The sequence below is a fragment of the Polypterus senegalus genome, chromosome 1 (assembly GCF_016835505.1).
Source record: "Polypterus senegalus isolate Bchr_013 chromosome 1, ASM1683550v1, whole genome shotgun sequence".
Lineage (NCBI taxonomy): Eukaryota > Metazoa > Chordata > Cladistia > Polypteriformes > Polypteridae > Polypterus > Polypterus senegalus.
In genome coordinates, this window is record NC_053154.1 from 82,220,436 (window position 1) to 82,243,926 (window position 23,491).

Here is a 23,491-nt window from a genome sequence, read left to right on the forward strand (position 1 = left end):
GTGGTGATTGGAGCGGATTTCAATGGGAATGTTGGAGAAGGGAGCAGTGGAGACAAAGAGGTGATGGGTAGGTATGGTGTCAAGGATAGGAATGAAGAAGGTCAGACGATATTGGATTTTGCCAAAAGGATCGACATGACTGTGGTGACTACGTACTTTAAGAAGAGGGAGGAACATAGAGTTACGTACAAGAGTGGAGGAAGATGCACACAGGTAGATTATATCCTATTCAGAAGAGTTGATCTGAAAGAGATTGAAGACTGCAAAGTGGTGGCAGGAGAAAGTGTAGTTAAGCAGCATAGGATGGTGGTCTGTAGGATGACAAGGATCAAATGGTGGAAGTTGAAAGAGGAAGACTGCTAGGTTGAATTTAGGGAAGAGGTGAGATAGACACTGGGTGGTAGTGAAGAATTACCAGACAGCTGGAAAACCACAGCAGATGTAGTAAGGGTGACAGCAAGAAGGGTGCTTGGCATGACATCTGGAAAGAGGAAGGAGGAAAAGGAAACCTGGTGGTGGAATGGGGAAATAAGGATAGTATACAGAGGAAGAGAATGGCAAAGAAGAAGTGGGATAGTCAGAGAGTTGCACAAAGTGGACAAGAGTACAAGGAGATAAGGCGCAAGGTGAAGAGAGTGGTGGCGAAGGCTAAAGAAAAGGCATATAATGAGTTGTATGAGAGGTTGGACACTAAGGAGGAAGAAAAGGACCTTTACCGATTGGCTAGACAGAGGGACCGAGCTGGGAATTATGTGTAGCAGGTTAGGGTGATAAAGGATAAAGATGGAAACGTACTCACAAGCGAGGAGAGTGTGTTGAGCAGATCGAAAGAGTACTTTGAGAGGCTGATGAATGAAGAGAATAAGAGAGAGAAGAGGTTGGATGATTTGGAGATAGTGAATCAGGAAGGGCAATGGATTAGCAAGGAGGAAGTAAGGACAGCTATGAAGAGGATGAAAAATGGAAAGGCAGTTGGTCCAGATGAAAAACCTATGGAAGCATGGAGGTGTTTAGGAGAGATGGCAGTGGAGTTTTTAACCAGATTGTTTAATAGAATCTTGGAAAGTGACATGATGCCTGAAGAGTGGAGAAGAAGTGTACTGGTGTCGATATTTAAGAATAATGGGGATGTGCAGGACTGCAGTAACTACAAGGGAATAAAATTGATGAACCACAGCATGAAGTTTTGGGAAAGAGTAGTGGAAACTAGGTTAAGAAGTGAGGTGATGATTAGTGAGCAGCAGTATGGTTTCATGCCAAGAAAGAGCACCACCAATGCAATGTTTGCTCTGAGGATGTTGATGGAGAAGTTTAGAGAAGGCCAGAAGGAGTTGCATTGTGTCTTTGTGGACCTGGAGAAAGCACATGACAGGGTGCCTCGAGAGGAACTGTGGTATTTTATGAGGAAGTCGGGAGTGGCAGAGAAGTACGTAAGAGTTGTACAGGATATGTACGAGGGAAGTGTGACAGTGGTGAGGTCTGTGGTAGGAGTGACAGATGCAGAGGTGGGATTAAATCAGGGATCAGCTCTGAGCCCTTTCTTATTTGAAATGGTGATGGACAGATTGACAGACAAGATTAGACAGGATTACCCTGTGGACTATGATGTTTGCTGATGAAATTCTGTAGCGAGAGTAGGGAGCAGGTTGAGGAGACCCTGGAGAGGTGGAGACATGCTCTAGAGAGGAGAGGAATGAAGGTCAGTAGGAACAAGACAGAATACATGTGTGTAAATGAGAGGGAGGTCAGTGGAATGGTGAGGATGCAGGGAGTAGAGTTGGCGAAGGTGGATGACTTTAAATACTTGGGATCAACAGTACAGAGTAATGGGGATTGTGGAAGAGAGGTGCTGAAGAGAGTGCTGGCAGGGTGGAATAGGTGGAGAAGAGTGTCAGGAGTAATTTGTGACAAACGGGTATCAGCAAGAGTGAAAGGGAAGGTCTACAGGACGGTAGTGAGACCAGCTATGGTATATGGGTTGGAGACAGTGGCACTGACCAGAAAGCAGGAGACAGAGCTGGAGGTGGCAGAGTTAAAAATGCTAAGATTTGCATTGGGTGTGACAAGGATGGATACGTTAAGGAATGAGTACATTAGAGGGTCAGCTCAAGTTGGACGGTTGGGAGACAAAGTCAGAGAAGCGAGATTGTGTTAGTTTGGACATGTGCAGAGGAGAGATGCTGAGTATATTGCGAGAAGGATGCTAAGGATAGAGCTGCCAGGGAAGAGGAAAAGAGGAAGGCTTAAGAGGAGGTTTATAGATGTGGTGAGAGAGGACATGCAGGTGATGGGTGTAACAGAACAAGATGCAGAGGACAGATAGATATGGAAGAAGATGATCCTCTGTGGCAACCCCTAACGGGAGCTGCTGAAAGAAGAAGAGGAAGGAAGACAGGTGGGATCTCAAGCGGTAAGCAAAAGATGGTATAACTAAACCGTAAGGGGCTAAGAGAAGAGTAAATCAAAATTAACAAAACAAGTTGTAGCCAGATTTCCTTACATGATCTTTGTTTTAAGCAGAAGGCTTTTTGACATTTCTTCAATCTAATGATTAGAATGCTGAACTGTAAGTCATGGCAAACATCACATGATCTGGTAATGGGCTTAGCAAAGGATTACAATGTGACCGTGACCATGAAAAAAAAAAAAAACTTGTCTCAAAATCAATGAAACTGATTTTTAGACAATCTTTTCAGTAAATGGACCCTGTTCATAGATTGCTCCTGCCTTGTGCTGTAAGATGCTGGGAGAGGCTTCCTTGGGACCCTGCTCAGAAAAAAGTGTGTTTGAAAGTTAAAAGGATGGACTGATCTTCTTAGCAAATTGATTGAAGCAAAACATTATACAATTACAGTGACCGTAATATGGTATGGTGTAGGAGACCATCCCCTGACATAAAACATTATAATGTTTGCATTTTGCCCACTTTAGTGATTCAATGTAAAGTTCCAGTTCCACGTGATATTTGGTATAAACCAATCAACAAAGTAATAGATCTGTTGTAACTGAAATGTAAAATAAAAATTAAAAAATGCAGTCAACTATGACACTAAAAGTACCTGTTCACACTGTTTCCTGAAGTCAAAACCCATTGGCTGCAAACTCTTTCTTTCTCTTTCTCTCATTCATGATTGATGATCTAACTATTGATCACCCAAGAAAATGGTAACCTCAGATTGCCCAGACATCTTGAAATTTGGATAACAACATTTATGAAGACAAAAAAATACACTTCTAGCATGTGTGTTATTGATTAACTCTTACCTAGCCCTAAACTTGAATAGAAGTTAACTGGACTGTTTTGAAGATTGCGCACACTTTTACCATGAAAATTAATAATCAGACAAATGGAAGTTATTTCTAGTCATTTTCTAACCTGCTTAGTCCTGAACAAGGTCACAGTAGGTGGTATAGGGCGCAAGGCGGGAACAAACTCTGGTCAGGGTGCCTGTCCCTCACACGATAAACACACAACCACCCCAGCCCCTCACCAGGACCAGTTTACTACCTCACCTGCATGTCTTTGGACTGGGAGCACTCATGCAGACACAGAGAGAACATGCAAACTCCTCACCCAAGCCACAAACCCTGCGAGGCAGCAGCGCTACTACCGCTCCCAAATGGAAGTTATGAAAAACAAATTCAAGAGGATTTGCTTTGTCAAAAAAATAACATGGTAAGACTTTTAAATGTAAAGTATATTAATATTCACTTTAACAGCCTTAAGTTAGACAAACAAATGGAAGATCATTCCATTTCAGAGTTTTTATGGTAGATGGTAGACAGTATTTTTATTGCTGCCTGCGGTTGTTTAGATGATAAATGTGGGCAGCATTCTTGCTATCAATTAGATAAGCAGCCTACAGGTTGTAATTAAAGGTACCACACCCTGCATGAGAAAAAGGAATGATGATGTAAAAAATAAACAACTGGTAAACACCTGATGTGAGTGCCAGCAAGGATGAGGAGTCCTTAGTGTATGATTTGTAAATGGGTATAAAACTTGACTTGCTTGTATGGAATGTTATTTGATTTTAATCAATTCAATAAAATTAAAAAAAAATGTGTGTGGATGGTCCTCTAAATACAGTGTGTACAGTACATGTATACTTTGTCAAGTCTGCTCAATCCATTTTGGGATGGCCAGAAGCTTATCTCAGCAACACTCTACACCAGGCTGGAAGGAAACCTGGGTAAGTAGCTAGTCCTTTGCAGTACGGTGTACATAATGGAAAAAAGAAACAAAACACTTAGCGTTGGACTGAAATTTCAAACTTGCTGAAAGCACAATACCCCAATGAGATTAATAGGGCACCAAAACAAAAGAAAAAAAAAACAAATGTAAACATCATCAACTGTTGTGGTGTAGTCCTTCAGAATCGAGTGTTACCACCTCCTGCAGCCACCACTGCTTCACACTTCAGAGCCAATGACCCTTTGAGTCTGCAGTTGTTGGTGTTGCGTTTCAACCAGCGTTCCTCCCCTGGCCGAGGTTCAGATTCTTGTTTAATGCCCTTTTTGTTCATCGGTGAGTCTTTGATTTGTGTTAATATTACTTTAATTCATTATTTAATTTATTTCCTTATACTTGTGTTATGTGCCTTAGGTTTTGTGGTTACACAAGAGCTGGGGTCCCCTGCCCATCACATCAAGGGACTGCTCTGAGTCTTATAAAGAGGAGACAATCCACAGTCCCTGACAGTTCATTCAAATATGCTTTGGAGTGGTGAGTTTCTGGACCTATGATTATTTCTTGCGCTTTGTGAATTTGTGGATTTTTCTCCTCTATGCTTCGTATGTCGACTATATATTTTGGCCAGGGTTCCTCCCAGGCTGTGTTCTTTTTCTCATTGTTGTGCCGTTTATTTACATCAAAGTTACTTTTGTTAACTGTATGCCATATTTTCTTAGCCTTTGTTATTTTCCATGTGTTTTGTTTGTTGTCCCCTAAGAGACAGTACTATCATTGCCAGGAACTGCCCGCTGCTCTGTATAAGGGTTTCCCACAGTTCCTGGAGGTTCATTTCAGATGTGTGCTTGAGCTAAATGATTTACAGGATTTGTTGACCTATTGCTCTGCATTTTAACTATTTTTGGGATATCATACTGGAACTTCTGTTTGCTTTGGATCGCCTTATTTTCAACTCCTTTTTGTCTTTTTATGCTCTACAGAGTTTAATAGTTTTATAGAGTATGTTTCTTCATGAAGAATAAATACTTTTATATACAAAGAATCTGACAGCCTTACCTGCAACCCTGGACTGGATTAAGTGGGTTAGAAAATGAAATTACAAAGATTCTGTATTTGCCCTTGATACAAGCTGAGTTTGACAGTTTCCTCTCTAGTGGATATTTTTGGGAACTCTTTAGTGCTTGGGAAGAGTCATAACACAACTATTATTTGGATTTGTGATTTGAGCCTGTCTGCCTTAAATTGCCATTTCCCATTCAGGCGATTCCTTTTGTCTTTTGTGCTCCATGGAGCTTGCTTTTGTTTAGAACATAAAAATAAATCTTATATCTGTTTGCCCTTATAACTAGTGACAGAGGTCTGCGGTAGGAGTGATGGATGCATTCAATGTGGAGGTCGGATTACATCAGGGATCAGATCTAAGCCCTTTCTTATTTGAAATGGTGAAGGACAGGTTGACAGACGAGATTAGACAGGATTCCCCGTGGACTATGATGTTTGCTGATGACATTGTGATCTGTAGCGATAGTAGGAAGCAGGTTGAGGAGACCCTGGAGAGGTGGAGATATGCTCTAAAGAGGAGAGGAATGAAGGTCAGTAGGAACAAGACAGAATACGTTTGTGTAAATGAGAGGGAGGTCAGTGGAATGGTGAAGATGCAAGGAGTAGAGCTGGTGAAGGTGGATGAGTTTAAATACTTGGGATCAACAGTACAGAGTGATAGGGGTTGTGGAAGAGAGGTGAAAAAGAGAGGGCAGGCAGGGTGGAATGGGTGGAGAAAAGTGTCAGGAGTAATTTGTGATATACGAGTATCAGCAAGAGTGAAAGGGAAGGTCTACAGGACGATAGTGAGACCAGCTATGTTATATGGGTTGGAGACGGTGGCACTGACCAGAAAGCAGGAGACAGAGCTGGAGGTAGCAGAGATAAAAATGCTAAGATTTGCATTGGGTGTGACGAGGATGAACAGGATTAGAAATGAGTACATTAGAGGGTCAGCTCAAGTTGGACGGTTGGGAGACAAAGTCAGAGAGGCGAGTTTGCGTTGGTTTGGACATGTGCAGAGGAGAGATGCTGAGTATATTGGGAGAAGGAGGCTAAGGATAGACCTTCTAGGGAAGAGGAAAAGAGGAAGACCTAAGCAAATGTTTATGGATGTGGTGAGAGAGGACATGCAGGTGATAGGTGTGACAGAACAAGATGCAGAGGACAGAAAGATATGGCAGAAGATGATTTGCTTTGGCAACCGCTAACGGGAGCAGCCGAAAGAAGAAGAAGCCCTTATAACTAGTGAGGTTTGATGGTAAATCTCCCCCTAGTGGGCAGTAATTTGGCAGTATTTGGGACTTACATGCTTAGCAACTCTTAAGCTCATTACAGTTAGATGTTATTACATTCTTACAGAATGGCTTGATGAAGCTGATGGGAACTGGTAGGCAGAGGGCTGTGTCTCTGGACACTATGATCTACGGCATCCCAAAAGTGCTCAATGGGGTTAGGGTCAGGAAAGACAGCAGGCCAAGGCAACAAAGCAGTATACCTCAGGACAGTTGTGGCCACAGCAGCTGTGTGTGTGGCCTGACATTGTCCTTCTGTAAGGTGTAAACATGTGAGTATTGTAAGTGCCTTACAAGGACTACTTTGATGGGACACAAGGGAAAAAGTCATGCAATTTGCTCTGTTTCTATGGTTTCTATCCTCAAGCAAATGGAAATCCCATCTATCTCTGACTGACAACACCTATGATCCGTTCAAGCTCAATATCGTCCGGTCCCTTCACTGACAACACCCTAGCCTGGAAGTCTTTGTCATTCGATTAACAGACTCCCTCAAGAGAACTTAGAAAAAGTTTATAGGCAATGGAAGAGGAATGACAAGTTGCCCTTCCTTTATTTTGTTGACATTTTTTCCCTTATTAAACTGGGATTGCTTAGAATGAGACTCAAGTCCTTCTTACAATTATTACCTGTTTTATAAAAGTCACATAGTATTCCCTCACCGGAAATGATGATTTGCAGCAAAATCTCATCTCTGTAACACCCCCTGTCTGGCCTGCTCTCAGTGGAGTGAAGTTGTGTCCAGTATGCTTTGTGCATACCACCCAACACCATCATAGAGGTTTCACCCCAGCAGTCAGGTTCCTGGACTCAAACATCTCCAAACTTTTCATGTTTCTCCTCCACCAGTCTGTTGAAAAGAGTGAAGCATGTTTCAGGGTTGAATAGGCCCTGATAATGCTGCTGATAAGTCCAGGTGACATCTAGGAAGTTTGATATTATGACTTTGAATGGAATTATAAGGTCAGTCCAAAATAATCTGAATGTTCAATCATTATGAAGAAATTTAATTAAAGACAAAATGATAATTGTTTGTGGGTGGGTCAAAAAATCAGGTTTTGAAACTGATAACCAAAAGTCAAAATGTGAGGCAAAAAAAGTACAATAAGTTCTGATCATATCAAAACATCCTATCCCCCATTTACACTTAACACAAGCTTCTTCATGAAGGATTTGTTTGTGAAAAACCTTGCTGTGAGACTGGGAGTGTACAGTACATATTGTTGATATAATGATGTCTCACATACAATGCACCACAAGCCAGACAGCCATGACTGTGTATCAAAACCTCTATATGGCATCCATTTTAGGGCCACAGACAGGTCAATTTGGTCTAAGGCCATCAGCATAGAGCCTGTCCCTCACGCTGCTGCCACTGATGCAGGTATTGTATGTGCCATTAAATTTGGCAGTTCTATTATGGAACAACAGTCCTGCTCTTGTACGGTCACCTACGAGTTATCAGATGGTCATCTGTTCTGCCAATCTACTGCCACTTTAGCTGCAGTCTGATCACAGCGGGGCAGCTCAGTCCATAGCATCTGGCAATGCTGCCAGCCAAAGTCTATCTCCTTCACTCCTGGTGAAAATCAAGGCATGATGGAATTAACATAAAACCGAGTAAGTGTGCCCTCTGCCTTGGTGTGCTGTAAGCTTTGAATTTGGCCTTTTAAAAAGTTACCTCAGTCATTATTCTACCCAGACCTGGTAAAAGTTCACCTAACAAGTTTTGGTGTGTTTGGCAAGTTGCAATGCCTCACTGAATAAGCTCTAGTGCAGGTCACCAGGTCTAAAACAAATTGAAAAAGTGCAAAAGGTATAACTAGAGTTTTCTCATTCCATTATGTTTCATTTTTTTAACCAGTACATTATATACTTATATACTGTAATTGTGTGTATAAGTAAGTACATACTCTACATGCTGATGTGTGTGCATAACCAAGAATGAAAGAGAGACAGAACTGAAATGTGTCCCGCTGTGCACTCCTGTAAATAAAAGCCACCATTGTCCTAAACCCTCACATTTCAGCCCAACATTTTAATTATGAAGGGCTACTCTGTGATGCTTTAATTTTATCCACACAAAGAGTCATTGTTTAGCTGTAGCAAGCTGTATTTATGATTTAAACAACCTCCAGCTGTGAAGGCAGAGTTGTGTGCCTAGGAAACTGGCATCAATCGATATTCCAGTAAATCCTGTTGGCTGCGCTCACTGAATTGTAAATACATGTGTGTGGGGAGACGTCTGCTAACAGCGTGACGATACATTTAAAGAGAATTGGTTATATGAAATGTGCACATGGAAACATAGAAAGTTGTATTTCCAAGTGTTTACCGTGCCATTTTTGTTTATTATATTTGCAATGGTTTGGCAACACATTGGCACAGTGATCCAGCCTCCAGGATTTGAGTCCTGCTCTTTATTGCCTGTGTGAAGTAAGCATGTTCATCCTGTGCCAACATCAGTATCCTGCTTTCCTCCCACACTCCATAGACGTGGCTGGTAGGTGGATTGCTAATGAGCCCTGCAATAGACTGGCAATAAGCTCGATTCCTGCCTTGTGCCTTTTGCTGCCAATATTAACGTGGCTCACAATGCACACATAGATGCACAGCTACAATTCATCAACCGAAAATTGACCAAGTATACAAGATTTAAATACATATGGTTTGAAAATTGTGTCAAACCTACCGTAAAACCATTTCAACTTGACATACATGAAAGTATGAAGTCCATTATAACTGAGATATGACCAGTTGACATTGAAAGAGAGAGAGAAACAAAAACTCCAGTCCATATCATTCCTGGAGAAGGTAAACTTTTGGGAGTTCCAAATTTGGTCACAACAGACAAGGATGACCTAGGCAATCTGCTTTTAGGCGCTGACAATAATGGCAGAATTTGTTAAAAAGAGGAATGAGAAGTCAAGCAAAATGACACCTTTTATTGGCTAACTAAAAAGATTACGAGGCAACTCAGGCCCCTTCTTCAGGCAATCGAAAGCTTGCATATTGTAATCTTTTTAGTCAGCCAATCAAATCAGTCATTTTGCTCGACTTCTCATTACATCCATAATGGCTGACATAGTACAACAACCTAGTATTAAAAAAAGGAAGAAATACTTTTGCCCTTTTTTGTTGAATCCATTCATCCATCCATGTATTTGCTTAACCTGCATTTTCCCTTTCATGGTTTTTGGAGGACGCATTTAATGCAAAGCAGGATCCAGACTTGAATGCAATGACACCCACCTGCATGAGTAGATTTTTCCTTCATTTTTTTTAATGAGGTCACGTTAGATTAAACTGCACTCATTCATATTTTAAACAGCACAGACTTATTCTGCCTCCTAGCCCTGCTGTTTTTTATAACATCTGGTGATTCACACTCCAGGCATTAAGGCGGTAAGCACATAACCAGCTGTGTGCTGCGTTCTTCAAAAAAGACCAAAGAGTGGCTAAAGCACTTGTTATGACTAAAACCATCTTAATCAACATGGGTTGTTAACAAGCTGTTGCTGTAGCAACCACAACTTGTCATTTGCATTTTGCAAATTATACAATACATCGGGTCGAAGGATCACAGATTGTGTAGGTGCTTATAGATTGCTGTGTTTGTTGCTCCCTCTGCTTCTTCAGCACTGAACTGTGATTTATAAATCCACACTGTTGTCCACACTACATGAATCTGACCACAAAAGTTGGGTACTCAAGGTGACAGCTCATCTTGACCTTTGGTGACCATTCTGCTGACATAAATAGCAGCTCTAATACTAAGGAACACAGCTAGAATAGTAGTCTCTCACATACCCATAATCCCCTGAAAACCACATTTAAGTAGTTTCATTTATTTTGTTGCTCATTTTATTTATATATTTTTTTTCTTAGATTAAACCACCGATTTTGTCATCTGTATAATACAACTGGATGTTGTGAGGCCTGGAACATCAGGGACAATATAAAATCCTAAACCCCCCTTACATCACAGTCCTTAGAACCAGTGTTGTATGAAGTACTCAATGGCCATACTTGAAAAGTGCTCAGGTAGTGAGTTATTGTGGTTAAGGCTTTGGAGATGTGCATTCAAATCCCACTATGGACAGAGTGTGACCACGAGCAAGTCACTTCATCTACCTGTGCTCCAACTGGAAAAATTAACTTAACCAATTGTATCTCAAATATTTTAAGTCACCTAGGATAAACGCATTCGCCAAATAATAATAAAAGTACATGGAAACATTTGTCAAGCTAAACATGTGGAGGATCAAACTATACAGGTACGCTGTCATGGGAGCCAGCAAAGATTTGACTGCTTATTTCATTGGAACTTTGCAGAGGAGGAACTCCCAAATCCTACAGTGTACATGCATGTAATGTGTACATGTGTACATGCTGAATTTTTAGGGAAGTGAAAACTGAGGTAGTCTAGAATCTGCAGTGCTGTGGTGGATGTCAACAAGAGATAATGCACAACTTCAACAAATTAACGAACGCACACTGTCTTTGTGTTAAGTTTGTTTTCTTTTTGCTGTATTCTGTTTGCTATCCATGTTTTTATCAGATGTTTAACCAAGAAGAAAACTAAAATGACAAATGCAAGGCATTGGCAGGAGAGAATAATGGAAGGGGCAGGAAAGAGGAGGACAAGGAAGGAGTGGAATGGAAGGACATATTGGGAAAGGGTGAGCAGAAGAAAATAATTAAAATGGAAAGGATTGTACTGAAGGAGGAATGCAAGTGGAAGTAAAGTGTATACGAACAAGGCCAGCACGTTCTCAGCAAGGGGACCCCTAGATGATGCACATAATGCAGTGGTTCTTAACTTGTGGGGCAGGCCCCCCTAGGGGGGCGCGAAGTAACAAAAAGGGGGGGCATGAAGATGTGAAAAAAAGAAAACAAGAATCAAAAATATGAAAAAAACATCTGTTGAAACCAAAACAAATTAACTTAAACTACATTCTGATACTAGAACAATAAATATAGAGTTAGATAAATGTCGATAAAAGTTAAGTAGGTATAATAAAATATGCATCTACATTTCAAAAAATGTTAGCATTAAAACTGTTATGAAAACTCGGTCGCAAATACTTAAAGGTTGAGGAACGCTGACATAATGGAACTCTACTGCACACTTGAAACCATGATTTTCATTTTGTGGAAAGCAATCAAGTTCCCTTCATGCTTAGCACTCTCAATATAATCTAAAATATGACCATCCATCCACAGAAGATTAGTAAATGGTCACTTCTCTTCAGGCCACTTAGGACACATTCTTAATCATTGTAAGAATATCCTGTTTGGTCTTCACCTGAGGAACCTCTGAATGTGACAAACCCCAGACATCAGCCAAGTGGCACGTGTTTCACCTTCTGTGGATTTCAGATTCTCCGTGGTCATTAAGGGCTACTTCCCATGCCTGCGGGATGAACTGAACAACGTACCACATTGTAAATACCTACCTAACCCACGACTCACTGGAGACTTGCTTAATTCTTGACAAAACAGGCAGGGAATCATCCAATTTACTTTAGGGACCTTTTCGTTTGACATCTTTGCGTTTTTTGTTTACATGAAAAAGAATAAGCAGACGGAGGCACTGGGTCCTGCTACAGCCTCCCAACATTGGATCAATGATCGGTTTAGTCTGTTTGCATGTGAAGTTTGCGTGTTCTCCAGAGTCACCTGTCTGCATAACCTGTTTGTCTCTGACATTCTGTAGGACACCTTGGGCACTCAAGGAAACTCCATGCAGACAGGGACCAAGCCAGGACTTACTGCAGATGCAGGGCTCAGGATCTGTGAGGCCCCAAAGTAAATTTAAAATTAAACTTTTAAAGAAGTTAATTACATTTTATTTTTCATATGGGCAGTGCTTCAGTGAATTGCAATTAAATTATTTATGAGGTTTTTACAGTACATTATCATTGTAGAAGTGGAATTAAGTAATCAGGAATTTTGTAATGAGCAGGACAAAATAGAAAATTTAAACAAGTTTAGCTTCATTAGAGACTAATGGAGGACACTGTGGCACAACAGTATCTTGATCTCTGGCTTTTGAATGTTCAACAGTACAACAGAAAAAAAAGACTGGAAATCAGCAGATACCAAATGCTTCACCTCCGACACAATGTATGTGCTCTGTATAATATCCATCCATCCGTTATCCAACCTGCTATATCCTAACTACAGGGTCATGGGGGTCTGCTGGAGCCAATCCCAGGGTGCAAGGCAGGAAACAAACCCCAGGCAGGGTGCCTGCCCACCGCAGGGTGCACACACATACCAAGCACTCAGTAGGGACATTTTGGATCGCCAATGCACCTAACCTGCATGTCTTTGGACTGTGGGAGGAAACCCACGCAGACACGGGGAGAACATGCAAACTCCACGCAGGGAGGACCCGGGATGCAAACCGGGGTCTCCTAACTGCAAGGCAGCAGCGCTACCTACTATGCCACCATGCCGCCCCCTCTCTGTATAATAGCAGGTATAAAATCAAGTTGTGTATTTTAACACTTCCTGGTTTATCATGGAGCTGGAGAGTGGTGAGAAGTTAATGTTAATTGGATATGTAAGTTCACTGTGTGTTGTTCACATGCCAATACTATGACTACTACTTCATGTTCAGAGTAGAAAATGTATGTTATAGTTAACATGGCTTCATGGCTCTTGGCTGTGGAGGGAAAGTGTCACACAAAGCTTAAGAAGATAATGTGCAGACATTAGGCAGATAGATGGCCTCCCTGCCCCAATTCACATTCTGCTGTGCACTGCAGTGCTAAGTGGCACACAATTGTGGTGCTCCATTGCAAAAGGCCTTTCACTTGCATTGCGCACTGCCCCACGTTTATAACAGAACAGTACCTGAAGGTTTCAGGCCACAGTGAACAACGTCTCATGAAGTCTCTGGTGCCTCTCTAGAATTGAGTTCCTGTCTTGCAGCCAGTGTCAAAAGAAGAGGTTACTGTCCTGAATTGAATTAACTGGATTCAGTAACGCATGGCGTTCCTGTTTCTGACAAAGTCATACTAAAGAAAACAAACTCACAATTTGATGTCATCTTTTGTGTATCTGCTTGGCGTCGTACAAACCTGAAAACAAATTACCTGAGCTGTGAACAAACAGTCATTGTATCACCATGCAACCCAGGAGTTAGCCCATCCTACTAAAGTAAAAGCAGATTAACTTCATGGGGTGTCACAAGGTGCAGTTTTTATTACTACTGCCTCATGGGATCTGCATGTTCTCCCTGTGTTCAGATGGGTTTCACACACCTCAAAGACATGCTCATGAGTTGGATGGTGGACTCCAAATTGGCCAAAAAGAAGTGCGCGCAGGGGTATGAAAGTATGTGACCAACCAGGATTCCAGTTCTGCTAAGATAAGCAGCCGAATTTAGTGTGTTAAACTTCTCTTGTGTTGTCTTTCACCAGACTGATAGAAATAAATTCATATGTAATTGTCAGATATGCGAGCACTGGAAATTTCTACAGGCTCTGTTGAAGAGAATCATGGAGTGAGAATTAAGGGGGTAACACAGTCATTATTAAGTACATATCCATTGTCATCTGTAGGGAAGAGGAGAAAGCAGCAGAAGATATCTGACATCACTTTGGTTATAACAGCAGAAACCGCACCCCTTCTGGACTCAACGGTACTTAAACAAGTTGGTGTTCATTCATGGACCAACATCACAGGAGGACAAGGCTCCCCATAGAGGCACCAATTCCTTGTACTCTCAGACACCACATCAGACACCAGGTAAAAGTCCAATAATAGGATTTATTATAATAATAAAGTGCACAAAGCACGCTCCTCTCCACAATTCCCAATAAACAATTAAACAATACACAATCCTCATCCCCCAGATGCTTAGCCACCCTACCTCCCAACTCAGCTCAGTGTCTGGGCTTTCCCAGAGTCCTTTTATACCCCCTGACCCGGAGGTGTTCCTGCCCCACAGTCCACAAGTTCTTACCACTTCCGGGTCAGGGTAAAGTCTTTCTCTTCAACCTGGAAGTACGTCATTCCTCCCGTTCACATGACCAGGATGCACTTCCAGGTTATAGGACACATAAGAGTCTACGAGCCTCGCTACAGCGACTCCTTGTGGTCCCCAAAGTATCCAGCAGGGCTGTGCATAAAAACTACATAGTCCATGAGGCCCTGCTGGATCTCGGGGCACATCCATGCTGTCAGGATAGCTCCTCCTGGCGGCCTGGGGGTGAGGGTCGGCAACTCTTGCCGGACATCCATCACACCTGCAAAGTGTTATTGATGGTGTCTATCAAAATTTGTTATTGTTTGTTTCTTTTCTTTTGTCTTTCAGACGCCTGTAACATTAAACAGGAAATCCCTTGTGACCACAAGTCCTTGATTGACTTTTTTTATTCCAATTTGAAACAAATAACCTGGAGTTAAAGTCCGACTGGATATCCACGTCTGCAGTTCATCTATATATATATAAAAGTCAAAGAATGTGTGGATGTATGTATGTATGTTCCGGCATCACTTCTGAATGGCTGGAGCGATTTTCATAAAACTTGGTACACATGTTCCACATTGGTCAACTAAAAATACTGTTAGGTAAAATCAATCCTAACCCACCCCGTTCTGGGTAGGGTGGGGGATGATCTTGTGGTCTTGTATGTATGTTATCATCCAGTTGAAACTCAGAACGACCACCAGAGGGCGAACCGGAGGTGACTGCCAGCATTCTTTATGTTTGCGCACCTCCACTGTGCCCGTATTGCTTTTGACATTAAATAGAGTTGGCCGGTTCCGAGTGTCAACTGAATGATAACATACATATAAGACCGCAAGACAAGCACATTAGTGAGTCTTCATTCTTTGTTACTTTATTTTTATTTTTAAAGTTGTGTTTTATTTTTAAATAATATTTTTCTCAAAAAAAAAAAAAAAAACACTTTATTTTCCTCCTGGGCAACACTGGGTATTTCAGCTAGTACTCTGTACTGTCAAGCCTTTGGTTTCATTACCACAGATGAGGGTTATGGGTTCAATGACAAAACTGAATAAACACAGTGCTTACTTGAATTGCTGTGCATAATGGACAGGGCAAAATCCACCTGTTCAAGTGCGTGCTGGGAAGATCAGTTATAATGATAAATTGATTTGTTCATGCTAGTCAAACTGAAAGTCCTACAGTATGTATAACTGAGTTTAATGTCATTTGTGTGGTCACCTGTGAGATTGTTGTATGACTTCACAATCTGCTGTTAATGCAGTGTAATTACAGAGTTGTGGAAAGACCAACACCCAGGGAAGAGCACTATATAAAAGTAATAATAAGTAAAAGCTCAATTTTAAAATGGTGCACTTGATGTCAGTGTGTAAGGGGCTGGCACCATCTAGTGGCAAAAAGGTGAACAGCTCTAAATAGTCATTGCAAATTTTAGTGATAATAAATCATAGCCAGTATAGTCTTAAAGTAATATCAGTAGATATATATGTTGATTTAATGGAGGTATTCAAGTAATTTAAGGTTACTCCATGGGAAAAATAACATTGTCCATTAATAACTGTCAAAGGCATATGTTTGTGAGGTTTTGCAGTTTATGCAGTTTTTAATATCTGGAAAAAATTTGGAATTAACTTGCTTAGAGATCTTTATATAGACAACGTCTTTGCATCCTATGAACAATTACATTCCAAATTTAACATTCCAGCTACAAATTTCTTTCACTATCTTCAAATCAGGAACTTTGTTAAACAGAACCTTCCAGATTTTCCTCATCTTGCACCCTCATCCACGATGGAAAAATTATTGCTCAATTTCAAGGAGTTAGACTCCATCTCTACAATATATAAAATCCTTTTACAATCCCTTACTTTCAAAGATCCAAGAGGACACTGGGAAAATGACCTCTCAATTAATATATCAGAAAAGGAGTGGAAAGTAGCAATGCAGAGAATTCACTCAAGCTCCATATGCGCAAAGCATACAATTATACAACTCAAAATTATATATCGAGCACATCTGTCTCGACTAAAACTCTCCAAAATGTTTCCAGGGCATGATCCAACCTGCGAACGTTGCAACCAAGCCCCAGCCTCACTAGGCCACATGTTCTGGGCCTGCTCCAAATTAACATTATTCTGGACAAAAATTTTTAATTACCTCTCAGACAGTCTTGGACTCACAATCCCTCCTAACCCATTAACAGCTGTGTTTGGGGTTCTTCCAGAGGGTCTTAAAGTGGAGAAAGACAAACAAATTGTGATTGCATTCACTACACTGTTGGCACGCAGACTTATTCTGATAAACTGGAAGAACCCAAACTCTCCTCTATTAAGTCAGTGGGAAACTGATGTGTTATATTATTTAAAATTGGAAAAATCAAATACTCAGTTAGAGGATCTGTGCAGACTTTTTCAAAACATGGCAGGATCTAATCAGTAATATTTTGAAATGATTTTATAAAGCACAGAGAATTTGTTGATTTAGGTATTTTTAAAAGCCTTAAATTTTACACGCTTGGCTTGCTCTCTCTCTCAAGGGTGGGGATCGATCTGTTCTTAGCATAATTCTTTTTTTGTAAAAACTTGATTGCTATGTATTGATTGTAATAAAATTAATAAATAAATTAAAAAAAAATAAAAAAAAAAAATAACTGTCAAAGGCGTCAATCACATTTTAGGTGACTCCTTCATTCATAGGATGCATTAATAATGGAGATGAGTCAGAGTATAGGAAGGTTGTGGAGGACTCCCTCTTGTGGTGCAGGGACGACAACCTTTGACTTAACATCTGCAAGAAAAAGAGCTGGTGGTGGACTTGAAGCATAACAAAAGACCCTCTGAAACCACTCACCATTCAGGGAGAAGTGGTGCTGAGCTACAAGAAACCTGGGAGTTCATATGAACAACAACCTGGACTGGTCTGTCAACATAGTCACATTGTACAAGGAGAGTCAGAGCAGACTGGACTTGCTAAGAAGACTCCTGCCTTTTGATATATGCAGCAAGCTGCTGAAAATGTCCTACCAGTCAGTAGTAGCCAGTGTGGTGATTTACACTGCAGTCTCCTGAAGAAGCAACCTGAGCTCAAAAGAGGCTCAATCACTGAACAAACTTATCAGGAAAGCCTGGACACACTGGAACCTGTTGTAGAAAAGAACATGGTGGCAAAATACCCTCCGTCCTTTCCTTGCTCTCTTGAAGCACTTTTAGGGACAGGCTCATTCCGCTGCAGCTTGCCAAGTGGTCTTTCTGCCCGTTGCTATCAGACAACTCAATGCTTCCTAACAATGTGCTCTTTAAGTTCATTTTGAAATATCTGCACAATATACATTTATTTATTTATTTTTTAAATCATTGATTGATTAGTTGATTGATTCACTGGTCTGTTGTGAGTCTGTATCCTTGCTCTTTTATGTTTCTGCTGCTGGTATGCACCTTCTATTAATAAAGGTCTATCTAATCTAATCTAATAACACGCACAACCCCACGTCCAGTTGAGGGTAAGGAGGGGGTGGGCAGAATCTATTCACATAATGTTGAATACAAGAGAGAAACCATGTCTGGACAGGACATCACTAATGCCCACACACAAACACACACACACGCACACAGCCAATTTAGTCAGCAGTTCATGTGAGGATGTGGGAGAAATAACAGCACCCTCAGAGAAGACGCCAAACCGACATGGGGAGAACATGCAGACTCCACAGAGACATCGACCGGGCCACAGAGGGGACTCAAACCAAATATTTTGGGTTGGTGAGGTGGCAGTGCTAACCACAATGGCACTCATGTATCCCTGTCTACATTCTTCTATATGTCCCTGCCTTTGTTTAATACAAAGCAGCCAGCTGCCCCCAGAGTTTGTTTGTGTTTATCTAGAGTTTCTGTGTCTTAGAATAATTTGTTTCCTATTTTGGCACATCCATCCATCCATTTTCTAACCCGATGAATCCGAATACAGGGTCACGGGGGTCTGCTGGAGCCAATCCCAGCCAACACAGGGCACAAGGCAGGAACTAATCCTGGGCAGGGTGCCAACCCACTATATTTTGGCACATCTATTACTTATTTTTCTTTCAGTTATTTAACTTTATTTTATTTACTTTGTGGTTTCTTTTTTACATTCCTCTATTTTGTGACTTTGAATTTTTGGCCACAGACACATTGCCACTTATGTGGGCTTGAATAAGAGCAATTCCGAGTGAGACCGGGATGTGGCAGAGTGCACTGATTCTTTTTCTCCTTGGCCTGCAACCATCCATGGGAGATTTCACCTGGCCCTGTTGACGTCACTTCCGGGTCTGAGCTTATGGAGGAAGACCTTGTTGGCTCCTGGCCCTTTGATGTCATGTCCGGGTTCAAGCCTATGGCTGAAGATCCTTCTGACTTCACTTCCTATCTTCCCCTTTAAAAGCCTCCACCTTCTCTTTATTCCCTCATTTCTGATTTGGACTCTGTTTTATGCACATCAGTGCTCTATAAGGATACCAGGATACCAAATATATGGTTGGCTGCCCCAAACCTTGCTATGGCTCTGTGTGGAGTTTCTGACACAGGTCATGTCACTTGCAGATGATTCTGCACTTATGGGGTGAATTGATAAAGGGAGGAGACAGAGTATGGGAGTCAGGTGGAGAATGTTCTTGGTGCAAAGAGAATTGTCTGCAACTTAACATCAGCAAAACCAAAGAACTGCTTATTGATTTTCACTATACAAAAAGAGCCTCTAAACTATTCATGTAGTGGATGTAGAAGTGGTCCATTTCTAAGAGAACTTGGGTGTCCGTATTAATGACAAGTACACACAGAGCACACAGGAACTATGTAAGAAAGGGCAGATCAGGCTCTTTGTCCTTAGGTGACTGTGCTCCTTTAATGTGGGAAATGACATCCTTCACATCTTCAACAAATCTGTGATGGCCAGTGTGATTTTCTGTGATGTGCTGGGCTGGTAACATCACTTCAAAAGAGGCCCACCAAATCAACAGGCTAATTAAAAGGGCATGCTCAGTTACGGCCCCCCGGAGGTCGTAGTGAAGGAAAGAATTAAAACAAAACTGAGTACCATTATGAACAATGCGGCCCACCCTTTCTCTGACACAACAACACTGAGGACTTTCAGCCAAAAAGTATTCAGCAGAAGTGTGTCAAGAAACGCCACTGGAGCTCCTTCATACCAACATCAATACAGTATGCCCACATAATGCCTCACTGTGACTGTGACAGCTAAGTCATGAGTTTTCTTAATTTTTGCTTTGTTTCTTTGTTCACATTAAAGTGTGTGCGTATATTTATTTATTTATTTACCTACTTACTTATTTACTTATTTATGTATTTAAAGAGCTTCTGTGAAAAAGATAAATTTCCCCCTGGACAAATAAAATTCGATCTATCTATCTATCTATCTATCTATCTATCTATCTATCTATCTATCTATCTATCTATCTATCTATCTATCTATCTATCTATCTATCTGAATCTTTCCTCTTGGGGTATTTTGGAATTATAGGAATCAGCCAAGGCTTTTAAATTCATAGATGAGGCCAAAGATAAAGTCCTCGAGTAACTGTAGGACTAAATCACAACTGAATTCATAGCCATGTGTGTCTTTTAATTTGTTATCAAAACCAATACTGTGATTCATATTTGGTGATTGATTTTATTTTGGCAAGGCAAAGAACAATTTCAAAGAGAAGGACAAAAAGTGTGAATGTGGCCATATGCATTTGTTACCTTCCTAATAATTATTAAAGTACCACTTATGTATATTTTTATATTTATATTTTGTTAAGAAGGCAGGCTCTATTGTAGGATTAAAGTTGGACAGTTTAACATCTGTGGCAGAGCGACGGGCATTAAGCAAACTCCTGTCAATCATGAATAATCCACTGCATCCACTGAACAGTGTCATCTCCAGACAGAGGAGTAGCTTCAGTGACAGACTGAGGAGATCGTTCCTCCCCCACACTATGCGACTCTTCAATTCCACCCAGGGGAGTAAATGCTAACATTAATTTTATTTAAATTTTTTTCATTTTTATTACTATTTAATTTAATATTGTTTCTTTGTATCAGTATACAGCTGCTGGATTATGTGAATTTCCCCTTGGGATTAATAAAGTATCTATCTATCTATCTATCTATCTATCTATCTATCTATCTATCTATCTATCTATCTATCTATCTATCTATCTATCTATCTATCTGTCTATCTATCTATCTATCTATCTATCTATTTAGATGACATATTAAACCAAGGTGACTTGCGAGATCAGATGTTCACTTCCATCTTTACAACTGGAGCACAGGCAGGTTAACTGACTTGCTGCTCAGTGGTGGAGATTAAACTGGTAATCTTGTGGTTTAAACCCCAAATCCCTAACCGCTGCCTGCCAATCGTACCCTGTGATCAACTGACACCCCATCCAGGGTTGGCTCCAAATCTTGAACCAGATATTGGCAGGATACAGCCCTGAATTGGATTAAGAGGGCTTGGCAATGTAAGTCTGAATTTTTTGATTTGTAAATGGTAGGTCTGTTGTAAAAACTCAGCCTCTTCCAAGTCTTCAGCCTGGAGCCACATTCACTTGAAGTGTCTTTAACGGGAGTGGGAGTGGAGCAGCTTGGAATAGCAAGTGTTCTGTCATTTGAGGGAGCTTTCCGTCATTTAGACTCGGTGTGCGAAAAGACAGAGGTAGCATCAGAATGATAACCTGCTGAGTAGATTATAGCTGCAGCCGCATTCAGACAGATGAAACGACACAGCTAAAAATAGGACATTTGTTTCAAAAAATGTGCAATGTGCAGACTGATGTAAGGGAATCATCCATGAAAAAGGTTTCTACTTTTAATCTTCACTACATGTGGTAAGTAAATACCATCCCCCACTTTAATAATAATGAAAATAATACATGTATATTTTATATTTAAATATGTACATTTGTATCTATATATAAGCATATAACATTTTCTAGGCCCACTTAACCCTGAGCAGGGAGCCTATCTTGGCAAGCAGGGAGCACAAGGCAGGAACAATTCCTGAACAGAGCGCCAGTCCGTCACAGGGTGAACACAAACAGGTCACCAGGCCACCTAAGCTGCATGGATTTGGTATGTGGAAGGAAATCCACACAGGCATGGGGAGATTAGGGGAGTTGAACCCTGGTCTCCTTACTACAAGGTAGCAGCACTACCACTGCGTATTACCTTATATCATCTGTAATGGATGGCCAAGGCCCTTACCTGGCTGGGATGCCCTCTTAAAGGAAGGGCAGGAGAGCAGATATGCACAGGGCACTTCCTCCCCCGTAGTACCAGATGATAGTCCCCCTGGGTTGCAGTGGTTTCCCACAGGGCTCCATAATGGGAGAGTTGTGTTTGGCACAGTCCTGTTGGGTTACATGGGGGTCACTGGGGGAGCTGCAGAGCACTCCTTTGTTCGGCTTCCACCACACCTGGGAGTGCTTGTGGACCTCGCTAACAAGCCACCTGGAGCACACTTAGGTACAGCATAAAAGGAGCCGCCTGCATTCATTCAGAGAGCCAGAGTCGGGAGGGAGAGGACGATGCTTGCCAGAGGAGGAGTGGAGACAGAAAGACAAAGAGAAGTCACAGAAGACAAAGTGTTGTGTGTATTGCTGTGCCAGAGAGGTTCTTCAAAGGGATGCCACTGAGGAACCATTTTTGGTACCCAAAAGATGCAACCACGTGAAGGTTCAAATTTATTTGGATCCATAATAGGCTCCATGCAGTAGTTAACCATGAATTGATGGTAACAGATTTGTGAAATACCAGTAATTCATGATTTAATAAAGGACTTGCGATAACACTGGATAAGTCCAGATTTCCTTAAAGTATTAGTATCCTGCTAGGTAGCCTACAATATATTATAAATATTTCAGATCAGTTTTTCAAAGAATAAAGAACCAAGTTTATATGCAGAGAAGCCTTTCCATAATGAAATGGTGCATTGTGAAACAATGGCTCTATTCAGGAACCTCACAACTACATAATCCAGTAAAGAACCATAAAATGCCATTTAAGAACCATTATTTTTTAAGAGTGCAGTTTTTATCTCTAAATAAAATGGCTCTTATCACTTGTGAAAACTGAAAACAATCTGATCTGCCCTCACTATTAGCAGTGTAAATCCTTACAGCGGACATAAGTAATATGGAATTATTTTGAGAAGCCATATTTGTCTCACACGTCATTCTTTTCCACCCAGTTACATTCAAATGCCCTGCAGTCTCTGGCAGGATACCACCGATTGAAAATGTCTAAAGCTTGGCTTGTCCACCATATAGAAATGCATCAGTAAAATTGGAAAACCACAGTGGCAAGAACAAAGCAAAAAGTAAGAAAGAGAAAAACCACAACAACAGATCTGAAATCGGAGCAGTTTAAAAGAATATAAAAAGAATAACAAACCTGCTTTCTGCTTCACTTAGCCCTGCACTTGTTTTTGCAGTGCTCTGATAGCTGCAGCCTTTATATTATCAGTTATCTCACTTTAATTTCAGAATGTTTTGGTTAACTCCCTCTGAAAGGTTAGTGTGTCATAAAAATATTTTTGAACATACAGTAATAGCCAACTTTTTTTTTCCCTCCTAACAAATATTTCCTCTACATCATCAGTCATCAGCATATTAATTTCTGAGGAGCAAACTTGCATTGGAAATATGTGTCACACCTTCCATTCTCTACAGATGGAGGAAGTTGGGACTTCTATTTTATACAGTCACAAGTACAAAATAAGCTTAATATTCACAAAGCATCACCCGATTTGTCCATCTGAGATGGGTGATTGAAACCTTATGTCTGTCTTCTGCTCAGATGAAGGAAAAATGTCATTTTGAAGTAAGTGAGGCCAAAGAAAACTGAGCAGGCTTTCAAAAAATGTATCCTAGCAAAGTCCAACCTGTCCTTCATATGCTTGTGGTTTGCCAGTGTTTTGCACCTTGTGGTAAACCCTTTA

The 23,491-nt window shown here is 41.0% G+C and overlaps 1 long non-coding RNA gene across 1 annotated transcript in view; it reads right to left on the reverse strand.

Moving 5' to 3' along the window:
* LOC120528182 overlaps positions 1 to 23,061 on the reverse strand; it is a 72,695-nt gene extending 49,634 nt beyond the window's left edge. Inside the window, exon 1 of the long non-coding RNA XR_005633469.1 lies at positions 22,945 to 23,061. This is a non-coding gene — a long non-coding RNA (uncharacterized LOC120528182). The remainder of the gene's footprint in view (positions 1 to 22,944) is intronic.
* Positions 23,062 to 23,491: the final 430 nt, after the last annotated feature.